Source organism: Mytilus trossulus, chromosome 2 (genome assembly GCF_036588685.1).
Source record: "Mytilus trossulus isolate FHL-02 chromosome 2, PNRI_Mtr1.1.1.hap1, whole genome shotgun sequence".
Lineage (NCBI taxonomy): Eukaryota > Metazoa > Mollusca > Bivalvia > Mytilida > Mytilidae > Mytilus > Mytilus trossulus.
Genome location: NC_086374.1, coordinates 64,216,576 through 64,234,916, shown reverse-complemented (window position 1 = coordinate 64,234,916; position 18,341 = coordinate 64,216,576). Strand labels below are relative to the sequence as shown.

The following is an 18,341-nucleotide window of genomic DNA, read 5'->3' as shown; positions in this document are numbered from 1 at the left end:
TGCACACATATCCGTCTGTGTATTCATATATTTGACCTTAAGAGGACGCATCACAATTCTATCAACGAGGTGGTCCAGTTCTAATAATCTGCACTTAAAGTCAAATATATTGTGGAATCTGAAGGGATTCGGTAAACTTTACAATATCCCCATATGGTATTTACTTTCTCGTTTGATAGAATTACATAAATATATGTAAGTTAAAGTGGACCAACGTTTATCGAAGTCCTTAAGAACACACTTAACAACTCTGATCATCACCTAATAAAAAGACGTCTGCACGACCTTTGATATGATGATTTAACTAAACTGTGTACTATGTAAACTATGATGATATTGCAAACTATATTTTATTGTATTACATATATTCTGATTAAAATACAATCTAACATTCTACAAAAGGAAACTGTTCCAATCTATAAAAAATGCTTATTCACCTTGTTCGATTTAAAACCTATTATAGGTCAACCATGTCCTTTTTTCTATTCAATTGGATATAATAAGAGATCTTTTAAGACGTTGCAATCGTATGTGTTCATTAAACAGTTCTAAAATAAATGAGAAAATCGCTTTAATCGACAGAAACAATACATTCAGTATCCATATAAAGTTATCCGACCTTGTTTAATTCTACAATTTAAAGTGCATAACTCTAGTATGATACAAGGTAGATCCCTATATTTCATGATGTTTATAAATGCATCAAGGTTCCACTCCAAAGTGAACTAAACTTATCAACACAAACTTATCAAATGTTCGATTATGAGACAGTTTAAGTTGACCGTTATGGAATAACCGTTTCACAAATGATATCGGATATGTTCCTTACGTCGTAACTACAATCCCCTTCACTTTCATGAATTTGACCTACCGAATTAGACTATTTACCGGATTTGTAATCACATAAGCAACACGACGGGTGCCGCATGTGGAGCAGGATCTGCTTACCCTTCCGGAGCACCTGAGATCACCCCTAGTTTTTGGTGGGGTTCGTGTTGTTTATTCTTTAGTTTTCTATGTTGTGTCATGTGTACTATTGTTTTTCTGTTTGTCTTTTTCATTTTTAGCCATGGCGTTGTCAGTTTTTTTCTTTAGATTTACGAGTTTGATTGTCCCTTTGGTATCTTTCGTCCCTCTTTTAAGGACATACCCCCAACGCAATATTTCGGCAAAAATTAAAATCAAACTTTTCTTGATTGATTCAATTTATTTTATTTTCCTGTACTTCATTTCACGCTGTTGGGATATGAGGATCAAACTCAAAAAGCACATACTCAAGAGTAATCATGATCTGGCAACCAACAAGTACACCGTCTTGTTGTGACACTTCTACAAGCATTCCATAAGTATTTATACCATAACTAGTTACAGACAAAAACAATCAAAAGTATCTCTTTTTCATTGTATATAGAAAAGAAAAACAAAAATGTGTTCATAATACTTAGTACACTACTTGCACCATAAACCAAAATAAAATCCACACGAGGTATTATTATCCAAAGTCAAGATAACGATGGTCAATTACATGTACCTCTAAAGTCTAGGTTTAAAACAGTTTACCGATTGAAACATCAAGTCAACATGTAAGCATCCAAGACAGGACAGTAGCATGACAAAAACAGTAATATTGAGAAACTTGACTCATTGGTAATATGGGATCTTTGACAATATAATTGTAATTTTTTTAATAAATTTCAGTTGTTCTTAACTATTGCTTGCTTGGTATCTATATAATGAGTTTTCAACCCAGAGATCAATCTAAATATCCTTTATTTCAAGGTTACATGGACATGATATGAGATTAAGTAACTCAATGGAAACGGACAGTTTAGTGAAAGACCATCAGCAATTTATGAAAGAGGCGTAAAAGGATTGTGCTATTAAAATTTCTGTTCTTGTGTTAAAGAGGGCTGTGCTGATATATTGATGCATTCGTGTTCAATGAGAGCACCACATGCTAAGAACTTAACATTTTTTGTAAACATGAAATATCATTGATTTGTTCATTTTCTGTGAAGGATGGGTTTTGAAAATGGCTTTATTTGGCCTAGTTTTTTCAGTGAAATATTAATTTTTTATTCAGATTTTTATTAATTTCGATTTGAAGATCATTTAATACGAAATCTAAAAGAGTTTATTTACGAACCATCTCGTTATAAAAACTGTGTTGACGTAATTGAAAAGGATCTTCTGCGTATTGTTTTAAAAATTTATAGATTTATATTTCTTTTTTTATAGATTTAGATCAATTTCAACATGTTTATAGATCCTAAAATGTTGAGCATATACAGGAACCACCTAATAAAATGACTAGGATGTGTGTATATCTGAACAACACCCTCTCATGTAAATATTAATTTGCTACCTGCAGAGTGTTTAACATTTCCGTATAACAAATATGTGTCAAATTATGCAATTTATGTCAATTAAAAATCATAGGCAGCAGTAGTCTCCGATGTTAAAATATCGGAAATCCTTAAGTATGTATAAATAAGGATACAAAGCCAACACTTATGATTTGGATGAATTGTAAACGGAGAGAGACTGGTTGTGTCGATAAGGCAAGAGTCTCCTGCTATGAAAACAAATCTATATATAGAATTATGTGCGTCAGAAGCGTTTTTCTAGATTTACATTTATCAGAACGTTCACACCAAAAAAAAGAGTATCAATTGAGAAACGTAAATGCCTTACAATAGGGCAGAGGAAATGTTACTACTGAGAACGGGAAAGTTGTTAAATGACAAGCTGACATTGTTACGTTTGTAATAGATTCTTGTTTGTAGTTGTCCATCTATGTCATTATGAAGAAAAAATAAAAAAGTAAAATCACAAAATATATTGAAAATTCAAAACGTAAAGTCCCAAATAAAAAGCTCAAACATATCAAACAAATGGATAACAACTGTCATATTACTGACTTGGTACAGGCATTTTCTTATGTAGAATATGGTGGATTGAACCTGGATCCAGATATAGAACAGACCTTCATATTTCGGTAGTTTTGTTAGTTTCAAGTTCTCTAGAATATATGCGAAACAAGCACCTGCTGATATGCATGTTATTAAATGACAGGAAATTATCATTATATCTGAAAGTTAATCGCAGAACTTTACAAAAGGCATTTTTTTTCTTTGAAAAAGTTTGGCGTTAATTCTCTTTCAGACGCGAACAAGTAGCTATATGGATGCACAATTAATACCGACGATACACTAAACTAAAAAATACTAAATACTAAACTTGTTCAAAGGGTATCTACACGTCTCAATTTTCAAAATCGGTTATCTAAAAATACTACCATCGCTAACATTTTTAACAATAAAAATCGTGGTTACCCTTCTATCGATAAGTGTCATGCCAAAAAATGACTTACATGTCCCCGTCTTTCCACCAACAATACGGTAAGGTCCACGTTTAATGGTCGCACATTTTCTTTAAATTTTGAAACTGATATTACTTGAAAAACAAACAGTGTTATTTATTTACTCACATGAAACAAACCGGGATGTGGTATTCAGTACGTAGGAGAAACTGGAAGATATTTATCAAAACGCACTCAAGAACATCTGTATCGTTTTAAAAGACCTAATAAATTCAAAAGTATCATTTACCAACACCTTAAGAAGCACAACCATCCTTTTAAATATTTAGCAGTTCGACCTTTAGAAGTAGTAAATAAGCAGCCTGGTGAATCGCATTCAAAGTTTGTACGATCACGGAAAATAATTGAATTAAATTGGATTAAAAAATTACAGACAGTTTACCCTCTCGGTCTAAATGATAATATCATGGGAATTGGTAATATATCTAGAACCAATTCCATTAACATTTTGGATATTGTTTCTAAAACTGTTCGTAAAAACCGTTCTCACGGTTGTAGAACAAATCGCAATCAAAGAAAATTTCGGGCCAATCATACCAATATTTCGGACCTTATTTCTATTTCAAAAAACAACGGCAGACATTATCTGTTAACAAAACTCTGTTCGTTACCGGTTAATAAGTTAAATAAAATTTTGGAGGATTGCAACACAATTTCATATAGCAGTCCTAAGTATGAAATTGTTCAAATTATTATGGCATATTGTTATTCTAAATTATTTCCCAAAATTGATCGCCCTGAAGATCATAAAAAACATTTTATTAAAATTAAGTATGTCAACAAAGGCTTTGATTTTGTAAATATTGCCGGTATATTTAACGACCATTCTGTTAAAGAACAAATTCCTGGATATTTTGACAATACTGAGCTACCTCTTATTTGTTATATTTACAAGAAATCTACCCGGAAATTTGTGTTTAATTATAGTCAATTGTGTAAAGATGTTAATATCAGTGAAAATACACCTACTTCATGTAATTGCAGTAATTCCGAATATATTTATGGACCCATTTCCCATGTTATAACAGGAGATCTTAACATCGTTCAAGACCGAGAGTTAAAATCATTTCTCAGTAAAGGACCTAAATATCGTCCCCCGTCAATTATTAATTGGAATGAGTGTCGTAATATCATCAACGACTCACTCCTTACTTACTGTATGAAATGGATAAAACGGGAAAAAGCTGACAAAAAATCTTTGGACTCTTTTTTTAATTCAGTAATGAAGATAGTTGATATACGTATTCAACATTTTAAAGAACATTTTACTATTAACAATAACCACAATAAACCTATTTCTCGTATCAAACATAAACTAAAAGAACTAGCCAAGGAATTTGTTTTTGTCCCGGCCGATAAAGCTGCTAATAATATTATTATTGTTTGACGTAAATTTTACATCGAGGTTCTGAAAAAGGAAATCACCAATTCACCAACATTCCAACTGACTCCATTTTCAGAAAACGAAATCTGTAACAAACATAAACTTTTAGCCACCGCTTTACAAGCAGAGCCAAATACAATGAAAGTTCCAACTATGTATTGGCTTCCGAAGCTACACAAAACCCCTTACAAATATAGATTTATTTCGTCTTCAAGCCATTGTTCAACTACTAAATTGTCTATTATTCTTACCAGCACACTTGGTACAATTAAAAACCTTATAATAAATTGTTCAAATAAGGCCTTCGAAAATAGTGGAATAAATTACTTTTGGAGTGTCAAGAACTCGTTGGAAGTACTTGATAAATTGCATGCTTATATTGGTGATTTTGAATCTGTTCAAAGTTTTGATTTTTCTACCCTGTATACCACATTGCCTCACATTCTAATTAAGAAAAAATTCACACATCTAATTAAATGGGCATTCAAAAAATCAGAATGTGAATATATATGTTCAAACTCTTTTAGGTCATTTTTTAGTAGCAATAAACAAAAAAACTATGTTAACTGGACATGCTTTGATACTATATATGCCCTTGAATTTTTACTAGATAACATTTTTGTTCGCTTTGGGGATTCCGTATATCGTCAGATTGTCGGAATTCCAATGGGGACTAACTGTGCACCACTTATTGCGGACCTCTTTTTGTATTGTTACGAGTTACAATTTATGACAAAAATAAGCAAAGACCCATCAAAACAACATCTGATAAACAAATTTAATAATACTTTTAGATATTTGGATGATATTTTGGCTCTCAATAATGACGACTTCAGTATGTATATTAATGAAATTTATCCTGGTGAACTCACTTTAAATAAAGCTAATACTAACAATGACCACTGCCCTTTCCTCGATCTTGATATCTATATCACTAACGGAAAGCTGAATACTAAAATTTATGATAAAAGGGATGATTTTTCATTTCCTATCGTTAATTATCCGTTTTTAGATGGTGACGTTCCCTTGTCACCATCTTACGGTGTTTATATATCTCAACTTGTACGATTCGCTCGTGTATGTAACAATGTTTTAGATTTTAACGAGAGAAATTTATGTATTACTGAAAAATTATTACACCAGGGTTTTCGATATCACAAACTAGTCAAAACATTTACTAAATTTTATCATCGGTATAAAGACATCATTCGTAAATATAGCTCAACATGCAGACTTTTTATACGTTCAGGTATTTCACATCCAATTTTTTATGGAAATATTCTTTATAAAGCACAAAGGTGTCAGTATTCACCTCATAAACCTACAAAACCTTTGAATAGACTTATTAAGAAGGGATATAATTACGATATTGTTGTCAAGTCATTAAAGATTGCATATTTTGGCGTTAATATTGAGTCACTGATAAGGTCTTTGCGTCGGAACTAAACACATTTATTCTAAAAACAGTTGTTGGCATGACACGGGTTATGTTCTTCTCATATATGTTATGATGGTATGATACTAAACCCCTTACGGGAAGGATTGTGCCTGATGTTCATATGATGAAATCATAATCTTTCAGTCAGTTTAATTGAAGTCTGGAGCTGGCATGTCAGTTAACTGCTAGTAGTCTGTTGTTATTTATGTATTATTGTCATTTTGTTTATTTTCTTTGGTTACATCTTCTGACATCAGACTCGGACTTCTCTTGAACTGAATTTTAATGTGCGTATTGTTATGCTTTTACTTTTCTACACTGGTTAGAGGTATAGGGGGAGGGTTGAGATCTCACAAACATGTTTAACCCCGCCGCATTTTTGCGCCTGTCCCAAGTCAGGAGCCTCTGGCCTTTGTTAGTCTTGTATTATTTAAATTTTAGTTTCTTGTGTACAATTTGGAAATAAGTATGGCGTTCATTATCACTGAACTAGTATATATTTGTTTAGGGGCCAGCTGAAGGACGCCTCCGGGTGCGGGAATTTCTCGCTACATTGAAGACCTGTTGGTGACCTTCTGCTGTTATGTGTTTTTATTTTGGTCGGGTTGTTGTCTCTTTGACACATTCCCCATTTCCATTCTCAATTTTAAAAAACAATATTGTCGATGATTCAAACATTCTAATTATTTCGAATTTGGTATTTTTTCTGTTAGGATAAGTGGTTTCTTCAGATTTGGAAACATAAACCCAACATAAACTTTGTCTCCCAACAAGTGATAGTCAACTGCAAACTTTTTGTTTAAAGAGGGGTAAAATCAACTCATTATAGATACCAGGATTGAAATTCTATATTTGTGCTAGACGTGCGTTTTGTCTATAAAAGACTCATCAGTGACGCTGAAATCAATGGCATACAATGGAAATCTCGTAAAGAAAGGACAATACAAGGTAATTAATAAGGCAATACTATTTTGGATATGGCATTTACTCAGCAAGGAGAGTTCACAGGTTCATCGACAGGGTGAGCATCACCTGCTATACATGCTTCACCCGTTATGTAAAAATGACTCAATCTGGAATAGGACACACTCGATAATATAACAAAGCAGATGACATTCTGGACAAAAATGTTGCTTCTGAGTTAAGGTTCAGACATATAGTATGAACAAAAATACCAAACTTTCAGGCAAATTAAACAATGGAAAGTCCCTAAAAACTGACGAAATCAAACTCCACCAATGAACGGAACAAGTGGAAAACAACTGCTATCTGACTGCTTTATTACTGATTTGCAACAGACACATACCATCGGTCAACTATTTCATGATGGTGACAAAATAAAATTGAGAATGGAAATGGGGAATGTGTCAAAGAGACAACAACCCGACCAAATAAAAAAACCAACAGCATGTATGTAATTACCAATTCCGTATATTTCCGAGTTAAATCGACAGGAAAATGTTATGTAAAGATCATGCAACAGCATAATTTCATATTTTCACATTTTGTCATTGAGGTTTGTTCATGGTAACGTGTTTAAGATCCTGTTTCTATGACTTACGGCTTCAAAACTTTCAAAAGTTACAAATCATTCGTTGAACTATAATAACTTTTGTCTTATAAAAAAAAAAAAGGTGTCACCAACACACTCGCTTAGAGAGCAACCATTTAACTTCAACGCGAACATATTCTTTAGTTTTTCGATGCTATCAATCAAATTATTTTTTTAAAAATGTATCTGGTATAGACAAAATCTGGATTCAGAATACTTGGATTTGTAATCAGAAGGGTATCAAATCAAAAATCAAAAACGTTGAACACCACTCAGCGAAAAAACTGCAAGAATTTTTAGATGAAACTGTGTAATAATTACATTAGATGTATGTTTCATTATAATACGTTATTCTAATTGGCTAACTGAAATATCGAGTTCTTCCTTAATCAACTTTATTACACAATAGTATTCATGATGACACAATGTTTCACAATAAAGTGCACTTGTAAATTAAACAAAAACTTTATAAAAATATTGTTATCATGATCCTAGTTAAAAAATGTAATTATAAGTATTGAAAGCTTCTTGTTGTAACTTCATAGGGTTGTAAAAGCGTTGACCGTACGCACATTTTTAACATAAAGCGCTTTATACAAAATATACCTCGACGTTTTTACACCCCAAAATGAAGTTACAAAAAGAAGCATTCAACTCTTAACTACTTATCAAATAACGTTGGACTGGCTGATCGTATTTTACCTATACATGATATATGTTCATTTCCGGAAGTAGTTAAATACATGAAGTGACCTTTTAGTGAAAAATAAACACTTTCCACAAGTTATATGTGTCATTTAAGTTTATATCATTTGGATAACTTTATTATAAAACGAGCATATAATATACCAGTTATGCGTCACATTATTTCGATTATGGAAAAGAGACTGAATATTTGTTAAAAGAGAAAAACTTAAGGTGTTTGTTTCCCATCTTGAAGACAACTTGTAGTATTTTGCTTATAAAGAGGCATACAAAACCTATTTCAAGGAAACATTTTATATTTTCAGTTGATAATTCGTATCAGTAACAGAACTTGTAAAGCTTCCCACCAACACTATTTAAATATGTTTTCAAAGCGTTGTTAAAATGTTTATATATTTATTGATAACGTAAGATTAGAGTTTACACAGTTATACAAACGTAACTGACCAAATAAAAAAAAACTCCTCGCTTTTATGCACTCTTGACAGCGGAAGTTTTTAATCAACAACAACCATTTAACAGATATATTCTTTTTTTTGAATAAAAGACGCCCTTTTGTAACAAGTGACGTCACGATCGATTAGCTTCTCTAGAAATCCATTTTTAAAGATATAAATTTTCTATTTTAATTACTAAGGTTAAAACTCTTGTAATGTAAACAAGTAAATACCAATTTACAAATGCTAAACGGATAATTTTCTAGTACTTTAATAGATAAAATACAGTTCCTGGGGAAAAAATATATACTTTTATGTGTCTGTAGGTGAACTAATTGTATATTTTATGCATAAGTGAGGCAAACATGATCGTTTATTAGATCATTTTAACAAAGACATCTACGTATATTCAATAAACAAAATATGTGATTGTTATTCATTTTCTGAAATAAGAAATGATTCTACAAATTGAAAGTCATGTTTTTTTTGTCAATGCATATAGGTAAATGCACTAGCTCCACATTTCATTATTTTTACACAGGTATATTTCGACATTATGATTATAAAAACCCAATACAATTTAGGGAATGCTTACCTTTTGTTAACATCTCTTGGACTTCTATTGTTTTGGAAATATTGTTCTTTACACCAATTAATACATGTCAAGAAGTATCATGTTTTGTGGTTGAAGGTTAACATTTAATCCTGTAAAATTTAATTTGGATATTATAACTGTCAAACTATTTAAAGCTCTACATATGCAAAAACAAAGCACTGACATACCTTTTTATGTCACTTTCCATGTTTACATGATCACTTAAAACAATAACAAACAAAACATTTATTTAAATAAGTGGTGTAAATGTTATAAATATCTTTGTTACTATTTTCACTGACTAAAATTAAAAGATTAAAAAACGCGGCTAAATATGGGGTTAAGTTTAAAATGAAATTTACCTTTAGTTAGTGGTATATACAAGTACTAATAGTAAAACTTGAGTCTTGTCATTTAAATAGAAATTTTGAACAATCAAAGTTTTGTCTAAATTATTGGTTTCATCAATTGACATACAGAGTGGTAATGATATGATTAATTGTGTGATGGATATTTGTCACTGGCTCGAGTCATAAGCATACACTGTTTGAATATACATGTACAAAGTTTCGTTATGGTGTAGCAAAAACCTTTGCATCTTACTAATGCGAAAAAAGCACTCAGTCTTTAGTTGTGTCTAAAGTACTATTATTTTTCTGTTTGTCTTTATCTTTTTTAGCCATGACATTGTAAGTTTATTTTCGATCTATGAGTGGGTATTTCCCTCTGGTATCTTTCGTCACTCTTTTTAAAAGTGACCCTAAAAATCTTGATGTTTTAACAAGGCAATGTTTCTGGTACAAGATAGACAAAAACCTGTTCTAATAGATACTAACAATTTCAGGATACCGTACAGTTAAAGCTGTAGCGGTAAGGTCATTGTTAATAGCTTTAGTGCAATACATTTATATTCAAGTGTTAAAAAACAAAACAAGAGAGACAAAAGAAGACCAAAGTCGAAAATAACCTGACAGTGCCATTTCAAAAAAGAAAAAGACCAAAGTACAAACAACAGTACATAAAACATAACATAGAGTTTTAAAGACAGATCAACAATACGAAATCCATTACAAAACAGCGGCGTCAGATAAGTTTCCTTATTTGAGATCGATAAAAAGTGAATGATTATTTTTTCATCTGTAATATCTATCATTCATTAATTCACAGAAAAGCGTTCAAGGTTCATTTACATTTGTAAATCATGCATCTCCCTATATCTATATACTATTGAACAATATCAGTAACAGAAATGAGTCTGTTGCAAAAAGCTTGCATTGGGGATGGTGGTTTCAACAGACGGAAATGTGTACAATTGAATTCAAACTGCCTGATGTGGTGCACCATATTTCTCAATATTAAACATTTTTATTGATGGTTAGATACTTCAAATGTGGCAAATTAGACAGCTGCACTTACAGCAAATTGATTACTTTAGTCTCCTATCAAAATTTATTTGTATAAGACTCTGTTTCGGATAGTCATCTTAAATTTCGAATAAACAATTTTGAAATCTTATAATTTCATAACAACATTTCTCTAGGGATTTCGCCGTTCAGAAAGCTGACAATATAAAACAGTATGCCTGCACGAAATGATGATTTATCTTCGTTAACTGCCTCTTGTAAAGTGCATAGGACATTTATCTAGGGTACGGGGGTGTATTGTAACGATTTTCTTTCTCGTGATAAGGTCATTTCGTCACGAAGTCTTTCTTGTCGTCTCAGGATTTTACTCAATGGGATTAAAATCTGTGAATGACAACGTTTTAAATAGACAATGGAATATAATTTCTTGCATTCTCCATTAAGTTATTTTGTTACCACTGATTGAATAGCATGCAAATAGATAAATCCCTGTAATAATTCATTCATAATCAGTTCTTTTAAATGAATGTTGGGTTAAATATTCGATGTGTATTAAGGTTTACAAAGAAGATATACTTGTTATTTATAACATTTCCAAGATAACATTAAATAAACATTCACGTCCTTCATGCTGAAGTCCTGATATGGTAAGCTTTTTAATATATATATGCGTTATTCTCTGTACACTTCGTCATTGGTAAGATAATTAGAGGAAAGAGGAGCTATGATTTGAGTCAGCAGCTGACCCCATCATTTTCAAAAATAACTTCTTTGATTCGATACACAGTTAAGCAAGTGTGATATAAATTGAATATGATGATATCATCAGAACCCTTTAGTAAAGCTATGACAGCTGTGATGTCACGATGACATCATCAAACACATTTGTCACATAGTTTTTCACAACATTATATAACAGAAAAGTCCTTATCCTTATTATGTTTTACATACACATGCTTGTTTAACACACCTTCATCATAACAACTGTTACTAAAAGGCTTGGTCACAATTAGTCTCAATAATAAATGATATTGCCTTTACCAAGTCAGGATTATGACAGTTGTTTTTCATTCGTTTCATGTGTTTGAGTTTTTAATGTTACAATTAGATTAAGGGACGTTCCATTTTGAATTTTCCTCGGTGTTGGGTATTTTTTGTGATATTACTTTCTTGAATGCTTTTGATTTCGCGGTTGTTTTCTGATATTACTAAGTAGTTAATATTTAGTCAACGAAAATCAAAAACTATGCAAGGCTTATGATTTTGTTTGATTAGGAGCACTAGACGCGGTTTTCGTTGAAAAAAAATCACTCCAAAAAGGCTATTAATTCAAAGCAGTGTGCAGTCCTTATATTATCAATTTTAGATATTGAAGAGTATTCAAAACCAGAAAGTCCATAGCATTTTGGAACGCCGGCTTATTTCAAGTACGCCAGTTGGAAGGAAAAAGATGCATGCTGCGAATGACTTTAACACTTTTCAATTATTACATTTTCAGAAAATGACGGAATACAGTAAAATTCACGACAACAACAAGGTAGCTGACTACTTGGCTGCTGAAAGTATCCATGGGGACAAATCTTCCTTAGGCATTTGTGCTTTGAGTCCATAAAAGACTCATTAGTGTTTTTGACAGTGTTCATAACAGTTCGATTGTCAAATCAATAAAGAAGTTAAACTAACAAATACTGTCAAATAAGGCTTAGGTCATCCGTGGCTAGAAGCGGAAAACTTAAGTGTTGCTAATGGTTCTGACATTTTGTAAATACTGTTAAAGTACAGAGATTGACCGCATAAAAAACAAAAACAAATTTGTAGCTAAATATACATACACCACAACATACATACCCTTTAATCAAACATACAAAATCCATGTCCTACGTTATTCATTAAGTGAAATGTACATCCTCATCAAAATCCTTTTGACCTTTTATTTGAATATAATTAAAGCCTTGTGTATGAAAATGTCAGGATAATATGACCATTAATAAAAACGTCGCTCGAAGTTACAATTATGACATCTCATACACCTACACGTTGTTTCATAATATGTGCAGGAAAAAGTAACCGGACTTTTTTTTAAATAAATGTATATTGCAAAAACTATATTTTTGAAACAAGAAGAAAAATGCAGATTCAGAAGATAGTGGTATGTTTTTTGTAAGCATTTTCGGTACAATGTCATGGAAAGCACGTGCATTCATAAATGTTTCATTCTTTGGAAAATAAATCATAATTTTGGAAAAAGTTTTGATTTTTTGCCTGCTTATAAAAGCATCTTTTATCAAGGGCTAGTAACTTTTATTTTTCTATAAATCATAAAGTTGTAGGAAATTGTGAATGAGGGAACAAAGTAAGACTACATTTATGAGGTTTTCTAAATTTACCATTAGAACTTTTTAATCAACCATTTTCTGCATAAGAAAAGTATTAAGTCAGTAATATGAAAATTGTTATCCATTCGTTTGATATGTTTGAGCTTTTGATTTTGCCATTTGATTAGGGACTTTCCTTTTTTAATTTTTTTCGGAGTTCAATATTTTTGTGATTTTACTTTTTATCTGGTTCGGTGTTTGAATTGACACAACCAACCCTTATCTATTAACAGAGCTGAAATGTACAAGTCATGTAGGTTATAAATAGGGAACAGTATATGCTAGATTATAAACATTACCTGGTTCTACTGGAATCAATATAGGATTGTGCACAGGTACCAGTCTTCATTCCAATACTAATTGTCTCAATGTGGTTCGACGACTAGATATTTTCCCTTAACGTGGTCGCATGACAACTCTTCTAGTCTAATAATTGCGTTAGAAGCGCGTCTCTGAAATTAAATAAAATCCTCAGAAACGATAATTATCATTGAATTTTAAAATATTAAACCTATTTTAAAGCTTTGTATAAGACAACACGAAACGTTGTGTGGGTGAATTCTCTGAACACTTAAAAAACGTGACGTTAAATAATCCGGGAAATAAATATACAGGATATATTTCCAAACATATTTCCTGAATGTCGGGAACTGATAAAACCAAATTATTATCTGTTTATAACTCAATTTTGAGATATTTCAAGAATAATGATAAGACTCTACCTCTATAAGACTCACGTTAAATATTACATTCGATTGTTTGAAGACCATCATATCACTTTGTAACGGCTGATATTTATTTAAAACGGCTTTGAATCAGTTTTAAAATGTAAGCTCTTTCATCTTTTCAAAGAAAAACATAATTTATTATGTCGATTTACTGTAGATCGAGTTAGAAATGATAACTATTCTAGTAATTATTTGATCTAGTTTACCTACCTGCGGATGCTTTATATCTCATCTTTCATTTAAAATAGGTTGAAACCCCACCACATATGCACTTAAGACACCCGATTGGTTTGATCAGAGCAAAGGGTTTAATTTATTACTACCGATTTAGTATTTTGTTGATAATGTCAACATATCAATTCACTGTATTGAAAATCACTTTCATATAAATGTTACATTTTGATAGTCAAATTAAAAATCTTTGGTCCTTTTTACAATGTTTTTAAATAAATTAAATTTTAATTAATACAAAGCGACCCATACTGTAAAAGGGCGTCATGTTCCCTAAGATAAAGACCATTAATTGTATTGAGTAATCAATCACCTTACAATGATTTTTATATGAAAAATTGCAATGTAATCGCGTGATCTTCTAAAATAAGAATCTAAACCTGCAGAGGTATTCAGTATAATACAAATATAACAACGGACATAAAATGACATTGGGTACATATACTAAAACGGAAAGATAAAATTGTTTATGGCGTGTATTATAATTTGACTGAAGTTATTTATATATTATCATGATGCTAATTAATTCGTATGTTTGTGTTTGGATATTGCGACAGTTATTTTTCTGACATCTGTTTAACATAAAAATGAACAAGTGAAGAGAAAAAAACACAACTACTTTATTTTACCACCTAAAGGGAAATATTTTATACAACCTTGAATTAAAAACCGGACTTGTTCAAGGGTTGTAAATACGGGACATTTTGCACTATCAACTACAAAATAAGTAAACGTCATCGATAAACATAACTCAGAATTCAAACAGCGACTAAAACGATGTTAACCCAGAAAAGATGCTTTTGAAAAATGTTCCCTATAAAAAGGCAGGTTACTTATTTCTTAGCTGTTATTTTGGCTTCTTTATAAAACATTACTTTTTGTTGATGTTGTGACTCTCCAAGAACAAAAGCGCTAATGAAACGCATCAATTTTTATGTTAAAGAAACCGACTTTTGTCAATAATTTAACGAATAAACTTTTATCTGATATTCAAAAACATACACCCATAAAGTAATTAAGTTGGATTTTAGTGCATTTTCTGTTACAGTTTTTGTTGTCATCTTGTACAATAAGTCCTCTATCGAATGACTTCACGGAACATTTGCGGTAAGACTGATCAAAGTATCAGCATCATTGTCAACTCATTCTTATATATCATACTGTAACTTTTTGGTCTTTACATACATATACGTTTCAATACAATCACGTATTACAAAAACATGTTCTTGCTTATCATTAGCAATTGAAAACGATAAGCTTAAGGGGCAAAACAAAATGTAATTCTAAGACAACCATTATTTAAACATAACGAAACTGGCTATATTGATAGTTCATGGATCAAAAAACGAGTTCAAATATTATAATCAAAGCAACATATATTTACTTCGGACAGACACGTATAGACTATTAAGAGGTTTAACATATTAGTTAGCACCCAATACTCTCTCTAAAGGGGACAGTAGTATAACAGCACAACATTATAACATACTTAAAAATCCGTAGAAAAAGTCTTTACTTATCAGATGGATACAAAAAGAAATACACATAAGAAGAACACAGATTGGACGTGGGACAAGTACTTGTACATCCCAACAACAAATGACACTGAGTGTAAGCTGTGACAATTTAAACGAAAAAAACTAACGGCCTGATTTATATCCTAAATAATGAACGATAAACGAGTACGGTATACAGCAACAAACTGAATTACGGGCTCCTGACTAAGGACATGCAGACACAGGCATACATAGAGTCGACAATATAAATGATTTAATATCCATCCACAAACGCTATGAAAAGGCGTGGTAAAATGTTTAAAACAAATCGAGGAAAAGATAAGGAAACAGTATGTAAATGATTAATATAAGTTATATTTTTAATACAAGTATTAATGGTCTTCTTTACATATATTTGCATGATAATAGACTTACCTTGACACGGCCTAGACAACGGAAGTTATAATGTCATTCCATTTATTACGATAGGTCACACTCAAAAACTGGTACATTAGACGTATGTTCTTGTGCAATTCACTTAAACAAAAAACAGAACCATGATTATCAAACGGTTTACTGTAACAGGTGTCGTTCAAAAGCTTATACCAATTAAAGTGACAGTTTGTTAACTTTCAAATATATATTTAATTTCATTGGTGACATAAATATATACAGCATGGGCATGACATACATGAAATTTTATATACAAAAAAAAACATGCGCAGTTTCAAAGTAAAGATTGTTAAAAAGATAATCACAACAAAATGATATAATATTTCAATCAAACTACTATAAAAAAATAATTCCTTACCTAATGAAATGAAAAGGCCGGATGATCTTTGATCCGTATGTCACCTCGATATTGCCTGCAAGACATTATGACATTTAAGTACAAATATCTGAACACCTTTACGACACTGTCATTATAACACAGGTGAGATTCTTCCTGCTGACAGTTATCAAATATTTATTTTACCACTCATGTTACATTTTAGCACTCTTCATACTTAAATGGTATTTGCATTTTGCAGCTAATGATATGTTATCTTGTATAATTCATTGAAAATATGCTGAATCAAGATTTAATGCAATTTAAGATTCTAATTTAGTAGTTTATATATAATATGCACGCAATTTAAGTATATTGTAAATACTTAAAGGTAATAAGTACGTAAATGTGTGATGGTGATGATTTTTATGAAGTTTTGAATGGAAATAGAACATATTGGAGTACACAAGAATATTATAAAATGTGGTGTGTTATACTAGAGTATACAGAATTACAGAAACATAGAATGTCGGAAATGGTTAAATTCGTTGACTATATATGAATTGTTGTTTTATGATTTGTTCTCTGGAATTCTAATATACTGGAATAGAGAAATTTGCCGAAAAGGTAATCGCAAGCGTTACTTTGTGAATGTAGCAACCGATGGAATATAGAATAATTGAAATTGAAAAATATGAAAATGAAAATGAAACGCATCATTTATAAGACAAGAAATTGTATTAATAACGTGCTTTTTTTTCACTTGCAGCAGAAACTAATTTGCAGAAACGAATTTAACATGGATGTTTGGCTGTGCATGTAGAAATATATTTCAAACAAGATATCTAAATGTGTTGTCTTAATTTTACGATATGACTTCTCTAGTTACTGCATTATGATATCCACCTAGACGTATTGATCATTTGAATAAAAGCATGTTTTAAAGATTATCAATTAAAAATTGTAGTAATTTTTTTTTAGATATTTTCTTTATTACGGAAATCGATTTTGACTTTTTATAGTTTAAATACGTTATTAAACATTTCTTCGTACCCAGTTATAATTTTTTTTTATGGTTCTTCAACCTTTTTTTTACATGACACAGTCATATATTTGCTTTTCTCTGCTTATGAGGTCTTTCTACCAAACCCAGTGGAGGTCTACCAGTCAGGGCGATATTATATTCTGGGATATCATTAAAAAGTTTTATAATAGTTATATAATAATCAACCATTCACCGATTCAACACACTCATGTTCATTTATATGTAGTTATGTTACATACAATAACGTCAAATGCATGACAAAAAAACCAAAATAAAACACCAACTTATAAAACAATCGTTTAAAGTTTATTTCTGAAAAACAACTTTTGTGAAAACTGATTAATACTTAAAAGTAATAGGTTTAGGGGCTGGAATGGCATTTATCAATATGAAAACAATCAGACGACAAAAAGACTAAGGCTTTTTTCAAAAAAACATACAGTCGTCAAAATTAGATAGGTGTCCACATAGTGAGATGTCCCGCTTTAAAAACTGTCAATAAATTAAAGCAGAATCTGTCACAGATGAACTCCCCACATAACACCAAAAACAATTAAAACATTGCAGTATGACTTACATATTTGGTAAACAGCCATTGAAGAAGTTTCTGATTTTCAGTAGGCACCTTTATTACACAATTTAGCCTTTCGCAGTTTAGTGTGGTTTAATTCGCAGACTTGTATACATAATTGGGCAGTTGAAACCGCAACTGTTTTCGCGATTACTCGCTGCTTGGCAAACCCATTCATGACCTTGATGTTTTCTTTCCTGACCTCTGTTCGGGTTGTTATCTCTTAGTCACATTAACCATTTTCATTTCCCATTTCTACATGAACATAT

General features: G+C 31.3%; 1 protein-coding gene across 1 annotated transcript in view; it reads right to left on the bottom strand.

Annotated features, from left to right (window-relative positions):
- Positions 1-16,603, bottom strand: part of LOC134707769 (inhibin beta chain-like) — a 35,045-nt gene extending 18,442 nt beyond the window's left edge. Inside the window, exons 1-4 of the mRNA XM_063567809.1 lie at positions 16,499-16,603; positions 16,123-16,224; positions 13,532-13,684; positions 9,494-9,603 (exon numbers count right to left, since the gene is read on the bottom strand). The gene's annotated coding sequence lies outside the window, so the exon portion shown is untranslated. The remainder of the gene's footprint in view (positions 1-9,493; positions 9,604-13,531; positions 13,685-16,122; positions 16,225-16,498) is intronic.
- Positions 16,604-18,341: the final 1,738 nt, after the last annotated feature.